Source organism: Nuphar pumila, chromosome 15 (assembly GCF_984573655.1).
Source record: "Nuphar pumila chromosome 15, dmNupPumi1.hap1.1, whole genome shotgun sequence".
NCBI lineage: Eukaryota > Viridiplantae > Streptophyta > Magnoliopsida > Nymphaeales > Nymphaeaceae > Nuphar > Nuphar pumila.
In genome coordinates this window covers 33,216,219-33,234,423 of record NC_143263.1, presented here as the reverse complement: position 1 = coordinate 33,234,423, position 18,205 = coordinate 33,216,219, and the positions used below count along the sequence as shown (strand labels likewise).

The 18,205-nt window shown below is 34.0% G+C and overlaps 1 long non-coding RNA gene across 1 annotated transcript; it reads right to left on the bottom strand.

The window, feature by feature from the left end:
- Positions 1-5,695: 5,695 nt before the first annotated feature.
- On the bottom strand, positions 5,696-16,231 carry LOC149815059 (uncharacterized). The gene is made up of 3 exons (XR_016427976.1): positions 16,117-16,231; positions 13,552-13,641; positions 5,696-5,939 (listed from the first exon to the last, which is right to left on the bottom strand). It is a non-coding gene; the product is annotated as an uncharacterized LOC149815059 (long non-coding RNA).
- Between the last annotated feature and the right edge of the window lie 1,974 nt (positions 16,232-18,205).

Here is an 18,205-nt window from a genome sequence, read left to right as displayed (position 1 = left end):
GCAACGTCCTAACACAAGGTGACGTGCACTAACTGCTCCTTCTAAACAACCGGAGCCCCCGTTGGTGTTTTTCTTTCATGGTTGGGAAAGGTTGCTAGTTTGCTCACCTGTTTTTAACTTGGATCCAATTAGACATGATCCCACTTATTCTGAATTGACCGCGGTTTGGATATATATACAACCAGATCCAACAAATCAGTCGGATTGATGATCTCAAGCCCGGTCAAAGTTCTGGCAATTTTGCGTCGCCACTCGTCTCAGGTCACACATTGCATTGAGTTGCCAAAGGCTCGATAAAGTGGGTTTGCTTCTGACCTGACTATATAGTAAGCCTTATACCAACTTTATCACATGGACCTAGGGTTGGGGCCATCTAGGTCCAGGACAATCTTGCCCAAACTTACCCAAGTTATAGAGACCATGTAACACAACTTGGACGAAGCTAGGGATGTAAAGGGATCGGATTCAATTCGAATGTGGCCAATACCATACATGATTAACCGGATGTTGGCTAAACGGATTTGGATGGTGAGAAGCTCATACCAGATCTACTTCTTTACATGTAAACAGATTTGGATATCCGTCAAATTAGGATATTTCTAAGATTTGGTAGCAAAAAATCAAAATCATATCCACATCCAATTATAATTGGACAATGTCTTGGCTTACCAAATGAAACTAAATAGATTCAAATTTGATCGGATATTGGATAAAATTAGGTACATTGACATACCAAACCCAACCAACACATTCAACAAACTGCATGTCTGTAACAAACAATGTTTGTAGGTATATAGTCGTTATCAACATGCACACACTTTCTGACTGATTGGTTTTGACCGACTTCATTATCATTTTCTATCTAATGTTTTTTGTACTTCTTATTTTTCATTTTTAAATATATCTTTACATATGGTGAACAGATTAGTTGGGTGAAGAAGAGATTATCGATCTTTAAGGAGAGTTTTTTTAAGTTGGTGGAGCTTAGAAGAGATTAATGCCCTGCCGTATAGCCCACCCACAAGTGGTGTTTTTTTTTTTTATTTATAACTCAAAGAAACTGCACCCGTCACGAAGACCTGGTCGTGCTGGCTCAGCCTGTCATACCTACAGTCGTCGTCCTAACAGCGTAAAACTCCGAGGTTAGGACCCCTGCCTCCAGGACCTATGCTACGCATTGGCTTGTGCAGAGGGGCGATGCCCATGAGAATCGAACCTTGACTGCCCGTCTAGCGGTCACCCCACTACGCCAACCCCCCTTGGGGCCACCCCCAAGTAGTTAAAACCCCTCCCTCGGCTATTGGCCTTGATCACTAGGGGGCTTGCTGTTTAAGCTAGCCAATGTAGCCCTTGACATTTATAATGCCGATCATCTCAAAGGATCGCTTGGAACTAATTGTAAAAACTACAACATTGAATTTTGATTTATTGGTTGCATATATATATATATATATATATATATATATATATATATATATATATATATATATATATATATATATAAGGTAGGTGTGCATGGATTCATCTATGAGCATATTGTGCACGCCAATTTTCACCCTTTTTTCATTTGCCCTCAAGGGTTCCACTGATATGGTAGGGGCGACTTGTGAATGTCATCAAGTCGTCACAAGTTTAAAACCCAGGGGTGGGCGTCTCTTGCCGCAAGGTCGAAGCTGGGTTTACTCTCCCGGTGGGCAGGGGGAACCTCAAGGGTTTTACCAACCAGAGGCCAGCCAATGTGCAGTCAGTGATGTGGAGAATTTTTTGCTCGAATTATCCAAAAAAAAATTTATTCAGTTTTTTTTTTAATTTTAACCATATAAATGTGTTCTACAAGGTTAAAATTGGGGGGGATTACAGACTTTTAAATCATTCGACTACGACATATTTTTTATGGGTTAATAAAAATTCGACAACATGCAATTTTTTAAGTTTCTAACATTATAAGTTTTGTATTAATTTTTCATTACAAAAACATGAAACAAGAACCGATTCTTAGTAAATGAACCATCTTGGATGCATATGTACTGTTAGATAATAAAAAAAACAGGTGGTAGTTATCACCAGTGCACTCAAGGAGTACACGTACACCTAATCCACTGCACACCCACCCACCCACCCATTTTTCTATGTGTGTGCTCGAGTCAAATTGATGATCCGGTCATGATTCAAATAGGCTAAGTCAATTGGACAATAAAGTCATGGGTTGGTCTTGACATAAGCTCAAGTGGGGTCTCATTTATACCCAGCAAGATTATTTGCTGTCGACCATGCATGTCTGGCTATAGTATCATCAGTTCCTATTCAGGTTGGGACCTCACCCATTTACAGCCCCTACTCTGAAACCCCATTGTCCACCCAAATCTATCAAATTTATGGTCAAACTCACTGATGTCATCTTCTTGCAGTCCAACGTAACTTTTCCTAGTACTCTCTCTCTCTCTCTCTCTCTCTCTCTCTCTCTCTCTGGCATTAATATCTACCAAAAATCTCAAATAACAAAAAAATATATATAAAAAAGTTTAACTTCCCAAGTCTTCCCTACCAAACAAAAACAACCCAATCACTACAATCTTTACTAGTTTTATATGATTGCAAGTAGAATGATCCATACAACTTATCTTGCAGGATTTTCCCTTTCTTCCTAGTGTCTTGGTAACCCCAAGTGATTAAACTATTATGTTACATACCAATAATGCTTAACCTAGGTGTCTATTTTTAGGGTTAGGCAAACATCTGGCTGAGTTTTCATCCCAATCTTTTTAGTTCAACTAAGACAAATATTAATTAAGATTCTGGTGATTTTTGTCTTACTACCAATGATAATGACGTCATAAATACGTGAGGAAAGACCAAATGATCAATGAGAAAGAGCTCGATCGGCTTTATCTTTCTCACAATAGACCCATGTACATTATTTAATTATGGGCCTAATGGAGGGTCTAATTTCCGGGTCCATGCATGACAGTTGGAACTTGATGGCGGGCCGAGCTTTCCTAGCCACAGAAATGTGCATGTTTGGCTGTGTAACGCAACCTTTCTACAAGAACATGGACTTAGAGACCTAATTTTTTTGATAGAGCTCCCCCATCATTGTCATGCAATTTGAGTCCTTCCTTCCTATCCTCTTATTGGATGAGAGGGCCACATGAGAAATAACTATGCTGACTATACATATCCATGCATGCTTCATGTATATCTTCCAAAGAAATGGCAAAGAGGAAGCATTTCCCAAGCATGGCGACTCCCTGGGGGCAAGGGGTAAGCCCATGGAGTTTTAATGTGCCTTAATTATGGCAGGCAAAGCCAGTGCGGCTAGGTCTCTAATCCTGGGGGTGGTTTTCCCATGTAAATATAAAAAAAATGGAAACTATATATATATATATATATATATATATATATATATATATATATATATTATCAGAAAACATTACAATAACTTACATAAATTTTATATCAATCAACTTGGGGGCCAGATTCTCATAATGGGAAGTTTTATATCTTTATTATGCTTATTTTTTTTGTTGGTGGTGGGGATTTTGAGATCAATTTGGTTCACTATATTATGGTATTAAAATGTTGATGGCCACCTTGGTCTTATCCCTAACGTGTGAAGGGTCTTGATTGAAGTGTTCCATTCTTACACGCATTATAGTCAATCCTAAGTTGGTGATTAGATTTAGTGAATATAACATTATCCCCATCGATTTCATCTGTTGCGATTGGGAAAAAGAAAGAGCACAAAACGTCTCTCTCTCTCTCTCTCGAGTTCTAAATTATTGAAAAATCTTTGGAAGTTGATATGATCGCTTATGTGGAAGCTTAAGATCCTAAATTCCTAAAGGATAAGGTTAGGGGGTACCTCATATATACGTGGAGGTGATCAGCAGGAATGAAAATCAAAGGCTTCTCACTCAACCTACTTTGATAAAATGCTCCACGGACTCAACACTATCCATATCTATGTGCACTAACCGCCAACCAAAATTTCATTTTCTATAGTTTTGTTAGGCCCCATAACCGCCACTAACCAACCTTTGCTTAATCCCAGTCTATCCACACTGTAATAATTTCCCCAACATTGGGTTTTGTTGAAAATATCAGTACATACTTCTAGAACTATGTTCCTATTCAATGCATGCATGCATACTCTCGAGCTTCCTTCAAGTGAAATGCATATCATATTGTATATAACCAATCATGCTGATATTCAATCCTCACCGCACATCTCACTTGGGAACTCTGAGATGAGGCTCACGTGCATCTCCATCAAGCAAGATGAGTGGCGGGAATTAAATATAACCGAAGAATCGGTTTGGTTATATACAGTATGACCTGATATACTGTCCGATTCATTGGGATATCACCAACCATTGTTTGCTTAACTAATTTCACGATTGCATAATCATTATAGGAATAGGATAACCAAAGTTGAAATTTAACTCCATAATAACATGAGTCATTGAGTAACAAGCGTGCACGAAGCTACCTAACTTCAATTGCAAGACTTAACTTCATAACTGGTTAGCTATAACTGTTTCTTTTTTTAAGAAAAATATTAGCTATAACTGTTTAGTATTGCGTATTTAATTAATTGTCAACTAGTTGTGATTAATGCTACTTTCTACATCTAACCACTGGTTTCTATTTGTATATAGTAATGCTACTTACTCCCATATATTAGAAATCATGGTTGTAGGTTGTATCTTCTCAATTAAACCTTATGGATGTACTCAACGTAGTTTATTTGATAAAAATCATGTTTTGGATGATGATTTTTGAACATAAAAATATATTTTAAGTCATGAAATTTTGATACATTGAGAGCCATTGATTTTTAAAGTTCTTAAAAACATACATCTACGCCATAATCACATGAACCAAAACTCGTTTTCAATCATATCTATAGGGTCTGATCACACTACAAGAAATCAGACCTTCATTAGTGCTAAATTAGCGTTAGTAAAGTCTGCCTAGCGCCAGTAAAAGTACTGTAGTTAATAAATTTATTGGCACTAATGCATAGTGCCAGAAAAACACCTTATTCTAACGTTATTTTACTGCCAAAAAAAGACCTTTTCTGGCATTGTTTTAGTGCCAATAAATGTATTTTTCTGGCACTAATTTAGTGCCAGTAAAAGTGGCTATTATACTTGAAAAAATCATAAATCATAGATCAAAAACTTGCATAAATCATACTTGAAAAATCCCCTAAAAATGCAAAACCCCTAAAATGTAATTATATATACAAAAATATATATACATGTAGACAAATGCAAGGCAGCCTCAAGATGAAATGAGCATAACATAAACCAGCTTACATGCTTTGAATGATAAGGTAGCCTCAAGATTAAAAGTTCAATCATCAACCCATGCACGTGGCCACCAACATTATTCATGAACACCTAATTTTATCTGCTACACCTCATCCTTACTGGCTGAGAATTGAAAATTCCAAAGGATGTAGTGAAGACATACCTTACGCATTAATCCAACAACTTTGTGAGGGCTATAAGGTATTCCATGCTCTAGAAATGTCTACATAGGGTTAAATGTTTTACAAGTTTAATGATCAAAACAATAATAAATTAGGTGAAATGCATGCTAACAACAACTTCGATGACAACAAATGCACCATGGGATGCAAAATATCAGGTAAAAAGTTGTACAGATCATATAATTTAAGCATCACCCATCATGTAAAATTCAGATTCATTATATTTCTTCACTAGCTAATGCACCGTCATCATATTTGAGATAAGTAGAACAACAAAATGCAATATTAGATTCAATATATCAGACAAAAACAGTAAACCAAAAGATGCAATTATCAGAAAACATTCATCATGCATAAATTGTATGTGTTAATCCAAAATGCCAACTTCTGCTAATGGGTAGGTCATCGAAGATCCACCGACTCAAGCTTGAGAAGAAGTTGCCTGAAAGCAACACATAAGGATTACTTGTGTGCCTCTGATAATATATATTTCTAATAACTACTTGAAAACAAGATAACACATGCATAACAGTTCATCTCTGCGCTGCAGCTTACTTCAACCTACAAATTATGTGAATCAAATTGGGAAACAAATTTTTCTTGGTGCATCATTTAATAGCAAAAATAAATAAGTTTATGCAGAAAAGTTAAAAAAAATCATGACTCACATATTGAGGAAGGTAAGAAGGAAGATGAAACAGAGCACCCAATGGTTTGGTGAAGGTGCTCTATGAACATTTACAAAAAAAAAATTATTTTTGAGAGATTTTACCATTTTTCTACTTTTGTCACTTGATACAATGTGACAACAGGTGAATCACAAAAGTACCGATCATATTGTATGTCCTTAATGAAGAAGCCCTAGAAGAGCACAAATTAAGACAAATAAACCCTAGGCACTTCTACTAAACCCAAGCTTTTACCCCCCAAAAAATCCCAAATTTAGCATGCTTAATATGAGAATCACAAGAATGAAAATAACCAAAGTCAATATAAAAAACACATCACATTTCCACTATACCCTAGATTTGATCTAAATCCCCAAAATCCATACAAAATTTCTCCAAGTAAAAAAAGAAACCTAGATTTAACATTATCAGAGTAATAAACAGAACATAAATACTGAAAAACCAACCACAACTTATATTTCATTTACATTAATTTTCAACTTTCACCCAAATGCATATGATAAACAAGTCAAAATTTTATTCGATCATTTCAGCGTACTTTAAACGTACATGCTTTTCAAGTAAATAAGGCATACAAGTCTGTGAAAAATGAATGCATTCACATTCTTTTCTCAAATGAGCATAAACATGTTTATCCCATGACTATAATATGCATTCTTATATTTATGTAATCATTAGGTCTATTCTTAGGACCATTTATGCACTTTTGCATTTTTATCATATGAAAAATAGGTCATTTCTTTTGACCTTTCCCATGTATCTCATACACACATGCACCACACATGCATGCTATCAAGTCCATGACTTGAATTCTTCAGGTCAATCACATTACCCTATATATGTGTTTTTCATTCGCACATATACTTCAACATATTTTTTTCATTTACATGTATGCTCATATGCAATGATATATGTAAACATTAAAAATTTCATATGTCTACATCTATATATTTATACACATTATAATTATGATTCTATAAATCTAATGCATTATTTTTCTTGATTATTTTAAACTCATCTGGTACAATAGAAGGTATAGTCGCCTAGAAACAATCATATGAGTATTTATTATTCTATGTATTTTATTTTTCCTTCATATGGCTTAACTGAATCTATTTTAGTTGGTCAATCCTGCAATGCAGCGATTAGGAGGTGGACACTGAATCCTTGTACTGGCCTATGCCTGCATACACCGCACGAGCTAAAAACAAAGGGAACATATAACCTTATTTTGCAAAGTTTTTGGTCTTAACCTTTGAATCCCCAGGTAGGCTTATCCCCATAACCTCTATGAGATGAAGATGAGGCACACGTAGTCTTTCAATATCATAATACCCCACAAGGTTTGTACTATCTTTCCTTCTCTAAGGGACATGAGATTGGGACAGACTCAGCCATGTTGTTGAGATCGGGACGGTACCAGCAATTTCTGAGAGTCTGCTTTCACCGGTGCCTCATTTTGACATGAGATCCCTAGGTTATCTTTTTATTAAAGTCATTGGTCATATTTTATGGCCATTATCTTACAGGATAACCCTTTTATGCCCTTATACAAGATTCATGTCATATTTAATTCATGTCCTCATGCATGATACATGACTTATTCAAATATATCTTGATGCATGATACATGTCACGATTTATTTATGCCCATACACATGAATCATTCAAATCAAATATATATATATATATATGATACATACATGACATACTTGATATGCAAACATTGCACAAACATTCAATTTCAGTTATGCATTCGCATCAATTACGCAATATTCATTTCAATCATGTATATGCACATATATACCATCAAAAGCACTCTATATTTTGCTATATAAAATTATGTCAAGTATGATCTCCAAAACCACGACAAAAGAAAATGTTTATTCTCATACATTCAAATCATGCCCAAAATGATCTCCAAACTACATTTCAAGGTTTGTACGATGCTTTTACATCATACATACTCATCCTGGGTAGTTTACTCGATTTTCATAAGTATTATATATTTTTTTCAATGTGCATTGACTCAATGGCCACTTTGTGATACTTAGCATTAAGTATTATTTTATTTATGGTACCTGCATGGCAATTCATATGTTTGCAATGTACATACATTTAAGCATTCATATAATTCTAAACTAAATTGGCACATGCCACTATGCATTTCCAATTGCGAAGATAAACAATGTATTAGCACATGTACAAAACTACATTCGCCACGTATTTTTTTATGACACATTTCATACATAATCATAACCATGATGCAATTATTTATAAAACCTTTTCAAAACTGAGTTTTAAATACACATGGTTTATATTTGAAAAACTGGTTTCAAATCCCATTTAAAACCACTTCAAATTTTGAAAATTACGCTCTCTTAGGAATTTTATTGAACACTTAGCATGTAGCACAATTCTTAAAGTATAAACTGAATTTTCAAAATTATAAACATGTATTACAAAATTAAATAAACTAATTTCATCATACTAATTACATGTTTATTATATTAAATAATTAATCATTGCATAATCATCTAATTAGGCATCACAAAACCTAATTTGCTAAACATGTTACTACGCTACACATAACATTCAACATAATACTATAAACACCTTAGATTGCTACCAATAATATCATTATGCATTCATTGAGTTCAGTTTAGGGATCCTACCTTCGTAGATCCAAAAACGTAACATTGTGAAACCCAAAAAGCCAAAGAATTTCATGAAAACTGCAACAAATTACTACATTGGCAATTCACCAAACACTTGGTGTATGCGTGCAACACCAAGGAGAAATGGGTCACTCCACCGCTGACAAAAAGTGCTACAATGCTTCATGCTACCCAAGGTAGTGTCAAAATATATCTTCACACGCAAAACAACCTGAATTGAAGATTGGGTAGGAAGATTTTTCCCAAATTGATTCGAAAAGAATCTGAAATCAGTATTGTTGCATGGTTCCCAAGGCACATGGTTTTCCCAAAGAGGAATTGTTTTCCTTGAAAAAATCGATAATCAAGAGAAAAAAATAATGAAGAATGAGGTAGTGATGATGGAGATGGCGCTAATGGCGACAAATGCACAAGAAAAATAGTGTATGTCTGCTATGCATGATTTTCAATGCTGAGAATGAGGCATGGATTCCAAGAAAACCTTTTTAGGTGGAATCGGCTAGAAGAGAAACATAAAAAAAAATGAACAAGTGAAGGAGATGAATAAGAGAATGGGGACCTCACCTATGGTGTGAATCCCACAGTAAAACCTCAAAAATTTATGGGTTTTACAATGGGAGTAGGTACTCTTGGTGCACCCTATCTTTACCAATATATATATAATAAATTGCTAAACTGAGAAAAAATTCTCCTTATCACCAATCGCACATTGGCAAACCTCCAATTGGTGAGACCCTTAGGTCCCTCTTACCTATCAAAGAGTATACCCAAATTTGAGGTTTTGGCAAGGTTTGCTCCTCCTCTCCCCATGAGTTTTTGAACCTGCAACGCCCCACCACAGGAAGTGGTGCACTGATAGCTCCTACCAACCACGCCGAGCCCCTGGTTGATACACATGGTCATCTTTCATAGACAACATTCCCAGTACTATAACCAATGGGGGCTCTGCTTGTCTGGTAGGAGCAGCTAGTTCATGTCACCTTGTGTTAGGATGTTGCAGGTTCAAAACCCAATAGTATAGTTGTACTACTGATAGGGGACTGCCAAACCCCAGCTTGCCATTCAAAAAAACACTCTCAGATATGAAGGATGGCATGTGTACTATCTATACGTACAAACCTACTTTATCATGTATGCAACTCAGTGCCAAAGTATGTGCATCCTTTATATATATATATATATATATATATATATATATATATATATATATATATATATAAGGTATCCTTTTCTCATTTTGTCCCATTAGGCCCCATAGTTTGAAGTGTTTTATGATAGATCTGAACCTTTAGATATGTTTAGCATGCTCAATTTAGCGGGAATCAACTCTTGGATCATGTTTTTTTTAAGAAAAAAATGTATTTCTATGAGCCAAAAAAAATTTGATGCCTTCATAGCCATTGATTTTGGATCACCTGTATAAAGGTCATATTTTGGTTATTCAAAAGTCAGTTCCCACTAAACAAAACCTATAGATCACATCTATGGTGTTAGATGTGAGAAAAAACACAAAAAACTATGAATTTTGAAAGGGCCTAATGGGGCATACGAGAAAAGGGGCAACACGAGCACATTATTCATGTATATATATATATAGCGAGAGAGAGTGGCAGTGGAACCGTCAGCACCCAAAAATGAAAAAAAGGCAAAAACATAAATTTGTCACTTTTTATAAAGAATATTTCCTGTTAACATATGATAGTGACCATATATATATATATATATATATATATATAAAGAATATGAGAACTAGAAATATATGCATTTTCAATGCTTTTTTTGCAAATCCAATCATGTAGATGTGTTCGGCATGGTAAATTTATTAAGAACCAACTGTTTGATCATGTATTTTCGATAAAAAAAATGTGATTTTTGAATGCTTGAATATTTATTAAGATTATGAACCATTGATTTTAAAGCCTTAAAAAGTATTGTTTATGCACTATAATCGGATGATTCAAGAGCTGGCCCTTATAAAACTGAGCATGTAGATCACATCTATACAATTAGATTTTTAGAGAAAAGAACAAAAAAAACCATGAAAATCATAGTTGATAAGGTAGTTCTCATATATATATATATATATATAAGGTTAATATTTAGTGCCTTTGAGGCATCAAATTATATGCAACTATTGAGCTGAAAATCATAGTTTTTTTGTTAAAATTAAATCTTATGGAAGTGATTTACAATATTTGTTTAGTGGAAAGAGAGTTCTGAGTCATATGATTGTGACACATAAGCAAGTTTTTTAAGGGCTTCAAAAATGAAAGGTCTACAATGCACTAAAATGTCATGACTTAAAAAATCATATTTTTGGATCGAAATAACATTATCTAAGGCTTGATCACTAGCAAACAAACCTTCTTTAATACATCTATATGGCTAGATTGAGTTGATAAAGCTTGAACCTATGATTTGCAGCTCAATAGTTTCATATAATTTGGTGTATTTGAAGGCAATATATATATATATAATGTGTGTGTGTTTCTATGGAGGTACTGTACCACCATAGCTTACACTTGATTTACATAGATCCAAGCTCCAAAAGCAAAATGTAACCATTAAATCATTCTTAGCATATTCTATTTATTATTTTTATGTGTTAGAGTTGATTCAAATATATTCTTTTAAACCATTTTTAAACTACCCTTATTTTCATGAATTACGAGTCATTAATTTTCACTATCTCAAAAATGAAAGCTAAATACATCTGCATGGTTAGATTTACCATTTGGTGGCTAGATCTATGCAAATAAGAGTGTGTACCACTATAAGGTATTATAGTACAAACCACCATATATTTTTCCTATATATATAGTTTCTTGTGTCTTATGATGCAAGTTGTTTTGACTCAATTTAATCTGAGACGTGCATTCAACATGTTAGATTTAGTGGGAAAACCTTTGGATCATGTTTTTTCGATGAAAAGAGAGTATATTTTTTTAGTCGAAGTGCTTTTACCACCATCAATTTCTACATCGCTAGAAAATCCTGTATACAGTTCAGATTTTGGTGATTCTAAAGTCGGTTTCCCGCTAAAAACATGTAGATCACATTCATGGGTCAATTGGACCAAAAATTCAAAAAAAAAAATTAGTTGTCATCATTGGTACATAAACTATTTTAGCAACTCTTCACCCATATATATATATATATATATAACTGAACATATTATGCCCCATTTCTCGTTCTGCCAGGTTCTTCCCTATAGATTTTAAGTGTTTTATGATACATCTGAACCGCTAGATGTGTTTAGCATGATCGATTTAGTGAGAATTGGCTCTTGGATCATGTTTTTTCGATGAAAAATTAAACATGTTTTTATGAGCCGAGAAAAACAGGTACCTTCATAGCCATTGATTTCAGATCACTGAAAAAACCTGTATGCAGGTCACATTCCGGCTATCCAAAAGCTGGTTCCCACTAAACAAAACCTATAAATCACATCCATGGTGTTAGACGTGAAAAGGGGCCTAAAAAACACATTAATTACTTATATATATATATATATATATATATATATAGAGAGAGAGAGAGAGAGAGAGAGAGAGAGAGAGAGAGAGAGAGAGAAGTTGCTAAGTCGTTGGGACCCAAAAAAATTGTGGACAACAGGGAGCCAATCTGAGGGCTGATTAATCCATTAGTGTTCCTCGTCAACAAGTGCCAGCCAGGCTAGCATGTGGGCCATACGATTCATATGGCGCTGTACCAAAAGAATCTGTATGTTACTAAAATTCCTAACCAAAAAGGTGAGATCAGTATCAATGTCTTTGATTTGATCTTGCTTTTTCAAAAACCTGTGGATCACCTTGAATAAGTCTCATCTTGACATTTTCATGATAATGTGCTGGCAGCAGGGGAAAGCTCAGGGTACTGTTACTATACCCGATTAACACATACATACAGATATAATGGGTAGGTGTGAAATGATAGGTGCTAAATGATACTTGTTAAATGAGTTTTTCAGGGCTTTTTCATTTTATTTTTAAATTTTGACAGGAGAGATGTGATCTACCTACTTGATTTTATAGGGATCAGCTATTGAAGTGTTCCATTCTTACACATGGGTTTTTATAAGGTTCAAAAAAATCAATGGTCCAAAATCTTTATCAATTTTGAGGCTCCAAATACCATTTTTTTTTATTGAACACACATGATGTAGGTGTGAATTCCTCGTAAATAGACTATGCCCAACACATTCATGGGGTCAGAACTGCAAAAAAAATACCAAAAGGGCAGAAAAAAACTCATTTTAGTACGTATCAATTTTACACCTACCCATCTCTCTCTCTCTCTCTCTCTCTCTCTCTCTATATATATATATATATATATATATAGAGAGAGAGAGAGAGAGATGGGGTAGTTGCCTACCCTTATCAGAGTAAACAAGAGCAGATACTCGTGCATCATCAAGAAGTCAGCTTTTGTGGCAGTTTTTAATACACCATAAGATTCTACTGTTGAGACAGTGAAAATCAACCACTCAGGATTCATGAAAATAAGGGTGGTTCAAAAATGACATAAACCATCATAATTGAGTCAACTTTAACACATGAAAATAATAAATAGGACAAGCTAAACATGATACAATGGCTAGGTTTTGCTTTGGGGGCTTAGATCTATCTGAATCAAGTGTATACCACTATTATATATATAGGGTTTGTATATTCTACAATCAATTGTACCTTCATAACCATTGATTTTTGGTTCGGCGAACAAACCTATATACAGGTCAGATTCTGGTGATCCAAAGGCCGATTCCCACTAAATAAAACCTGTAGAATGCATATACAGTGTTAGATGTGAGAAAAAAAATCAAACAAGGGGGTTCTGCCCCATTTGCCAGGTCATTTGCATATACAAATGACTAGAAAATTATATATATATATATATATATATATATATATATATTACTATATATATATAGTAATGCTCCGGTGCTCCGGGAGTACCTACTCCTGCATAATAGAAATCATAGTTCTAGGTTGTATCTTCTCAATCAAACTTTATAGATGTACTCAATGTAGTTTATTTGATGAGAATCATGCTTTGGATCATGTTTTTTTTACATAAAAATAAGATTTTTTAAGTCATGAAATTTTGATACATTGTGAACCGTTGATTTTTAAAGATCTTAAAAAACTACATGTATGCTATAATCCTATGATCCAAAACTTGTTTTTTACTAAATAATGTTTTTAAGCCCTAATAAAAAAAAGGTTCATTAAATTTGAAAATCTAAAGCTTTCATTAGGTGGGAGTAGGTGCTCAGGAGCACCCTGTATCATTCTTATATATAGGGAAATGAGAACCTACTAATACTAAACATAGATTTTTGGTGCTTATTTTTTCATAATTCTGATCACATAGATGTGTTTTGTGACACTTGGATCATGAATTTCGGATGAAAAAAATGATATTTGAAGTATCAAAAATTATGAAAATTGTAGGCCATTGCTTTTTTGAAACCCTATAAAAACCTATCCATGCATCAGAATCAAACTCTCCAAGAAGTGATTCATATAAAAACAAGCATAAAGATCACATCTTTATGGTCCAAAGCATCGAAAATCCAATAGCATGTTTTATTTAGTGTAGGACTCATTTTGTAAGTTTCTATTTCCCTATATATATATAGTTTATGTCCTAAACCAACCTAACACTTATAAAAAATATAGTTGCATGTGTTTTTTGCTTAATCCTAACCTTTAGATGCATTCATCGTTACTTATTCACCATGCATTGGATGAAACCTTTGATAAGAAACATTGATTTCTATTTCACCAAGGTTTCATGCAATATGAGCCATTGATTTTTTATCACACTAAAATACACATTTGAGCGCAAAAAATGCATAATTTAATACATATTTTCTACTAAATTCAAGTCTATGAGTTCAAAGTAATCATACACCTAAAATTTTGTCCTTTGAAGTTGTTAAAGATTATTTAGCAGATAAAATTGCTTAGGAGCTACTCATATATATATATATATATATATATATATATATATATATATATATATATAGAGAGAGAGAGAGAGAGAGAGTAATGATATGTTTAGATTTCCTTAGGCAATAAATATTTAAATAACATTTTTCTTTAAACTATGAAGTAGATTATACGCATGCGGAGTGAACATGAATCATTTAATACCTAACATGGCTAATAAGCATTGAATCAAGTGATTTTATAAATTAAGACCCTTCAAGAATAAAAAGATAACAATTTACAACTATGCAATGAAATGTAATATTTACTCTAAATAATATCAATAAAAAACATGTGGCCGGAGGATTCTTAGATGCTTACGGTATGCTGAAAATTAGACCCTAGAAGTTCGATGCATACTTAATAATGTATGATCACAATTAGATCCCAGGAGTTTGATGTAGTCTTTATATTCAAAATTAATGACATGTACAAAATATTTTGTACTTGATATATTGTGAAAGTCCAATTGCTCATTAGAATCATCATCAAAAACATTAACTGGAGTACGTTTGACTTGATTTATTAGAAAATTTCACATATATTTTCTGTCGCACACACACACACATATATGGTTTTGTATAGAACTAATCCCTTTGGGTTGATTAATGTTAGAATATTAATCCAACAAATACCCATAAAATTTTGGCATTGTATGCCTGCAACCTTCTGAATGAAGCTTACGACTAAAACGTTCTTCAAATTTTAGCTAAACTTGATGTAAAGAAGATGAAACTTCATCAGGATTTGAGTGCCAAGGGAGTGATTTGTCCCAAAAGGTTTATTATTTATCAAAAACCCGTTTAAGTGTTGGATATTTTCAGACATCCAAAAGAAATGAAATTGTGGAGCTCTAGTTGGAATTTCTTAACAATATCATTGCTTTACCAATAGCAAAAAAACCATTAAATTCACTATAACCACAACTCAAAAAAAATGGTGGAGGTATTGATGTTTGATTAAGCCACACACACACACACACACACATTTATATTCATATTTATGCCCACATAGAGAAAGTAGAAATCTTCATAGATACTTGAAAGGCTAAAAGTCTTTTGGATGGATCCCTCAGACACCCTATTGGAAATAACCTTTCTAAGTCATGTGGGAGATTGTTGCCCATAACATAAGGGAGAGGGTCCTCACTGAATTACTCCATAGGTGTTATGTGTTTGTTCCTTAGCAGGTGGACTTAAAACTAGATGGATCACAGCACATGTTGCACTATGCAGGTTTTGAGATGAAATTATCACTCACCAACCACCAGCCCCAGAGATGCATGTCCTTTACCTCTTGGATTGCTAGTTGATTGGTTGCAGGGCTGTAAAGGAAGATGAAAGCTGTTTGTGGCAGCCTTCAGATCTGATGGCCATGCCATATTGTGATATATAGTGGTCCAAGTTGGATGAAGTACTACTTCAGTGCTCCTTCCTCAAACATAAAGGATGGTTGCTCTTGCATCCCCACTTGACAAGGGTGGGACCTTTTAAGTTTTTTCCTTCATGCGTAATGATTGAAGCTTTTGATAAATAGGAGAGGATATGATTCCTACCTTGACTTGTTCAAAAGAAAAGAAGTTTGTGCATGCAATCGAGATATAATTAGTTTATGGCCTTTGGTTCATGGATCTCTTAATTTTGTGAAAGTTAAATGGTACTTTAATATTCAATGGCCCTCTGCCACTGCGACAAATATCAGCGATATTTTGAAAATATAGTAAACTAAATGGTATTCTAGGCTACCGTTTCAAACTCCAAAAATAGCCGATATTTTTAAGATATCATGATGTTTTATGTTAAAACGCAAATATTGTTATTTATTGTGATATTTACTTTTTTATCGGTTGTTTTCTTGTGAAAGTGGTGAATTTATTTTATATATTTTTGTTTTTTTATTCTTCTCAGAAGTATTTTTTAATTTTTTTTGCTGATATTTTTTCAATAAAAACACAAGAAATATAAAAAATTTCATATTCTCATGGAAATTTGGCTGCCGTTATTCACATGCTACGGAAGTAGGATTATCAATCATTTGGATTGGGAACAGGTTTGATCCAGTTGGATTCATTTTCTCAGATACACATATGGGATTTGTGTTATACCGGAGAAGTCGGGCCCGATAGGGTATGGATCCTGATCCTGTTTCTTGTACACTTGCACATTTGAATGGTTAGAATTATTAGATGTTCATGTAGCACGAATTTGCTCCAATTCGGCCATGTCTGGAACCATACAATCAGTCTATCATGTCCTTATGAACAAGGCTAAAGCTAGCACAATCAGGTCCATTTCATAAGCTGCCTGGATGGCCTGCATATACACAGCCCTATTGGGCGCATGCTACTTAGAGTCAGTATGGATTCATTGGATTGCACTTATATTTATTCCATAGGACAATTATCGCGTTAAGTTTTACCACATTAATTAAGATCCTAATATCCATTATATGAGTATGTCGCCCAAATAATCGACCATAAAATCACATCTAGATGTTGATTTTGATGAAGTTATGGAAACTTAATCGGAATCATCAATCAATAATGCAAATCTAAGCTTGGTACACAGTATTGTCAATGTCTGAATAGTTCTTTGATTCTCAACTTGAAATCATCATTGTAGTCATCATGGATCGTATCTTATACAACCTTCCTATCAAGGCTGAAAATTATGATTGTTAAATCAAAGATAGATCTTTGGTCTGTAATTACTTGGCTAATAATCTTAAATATTTTAAATATAAAAAAAAAAGCAAGCAAACGTCATGTTGTTTTAGGTGCTATCCTAGGGTCTTTTGTACACTTCAAATTTTGGTACTATGACACAGCTCTTTGCAAGATATAACTGGCATCTTGTGGACCTATGTTGCGTTTGTTTCTGTATTCTTAATCATAATTTTACTAGATATATAAACGCACATATTCTTAGGCAACATTCACTTTAACGTCAAAGTCAAGGATAAGTTGAAATTGTCTTTAAGCAAGGAGAAGATAAAAGTTAAAAATAGCAAAAACAAAAAAAAAGTAAGAAAGAAGGGGTTGCTTTGGATACTATGCCACAATCTTCTGCAAAATTTTGTCAATTATGGTGGCTATTTTTTACAGGTTTCTACCTTTAGTAAATGCACTACATAAAGAACTGATTATGGAATGGTCAGCGTGCTTGAATGGTAGCCTTTGTTTGCTTGTATTTTATTTGTTAGGTTTTGACTCTCACCATTTTCGTCACTAAGCCTTCTTCCTAAGGACAAACTATTGGTTTGATTCATCTAACTACTATAATTCAAAAGGTCACAATAACAGTGATCCAAGTTTCTCCAAATTCTTAGGTTGGTGATCATTAACTAGCAT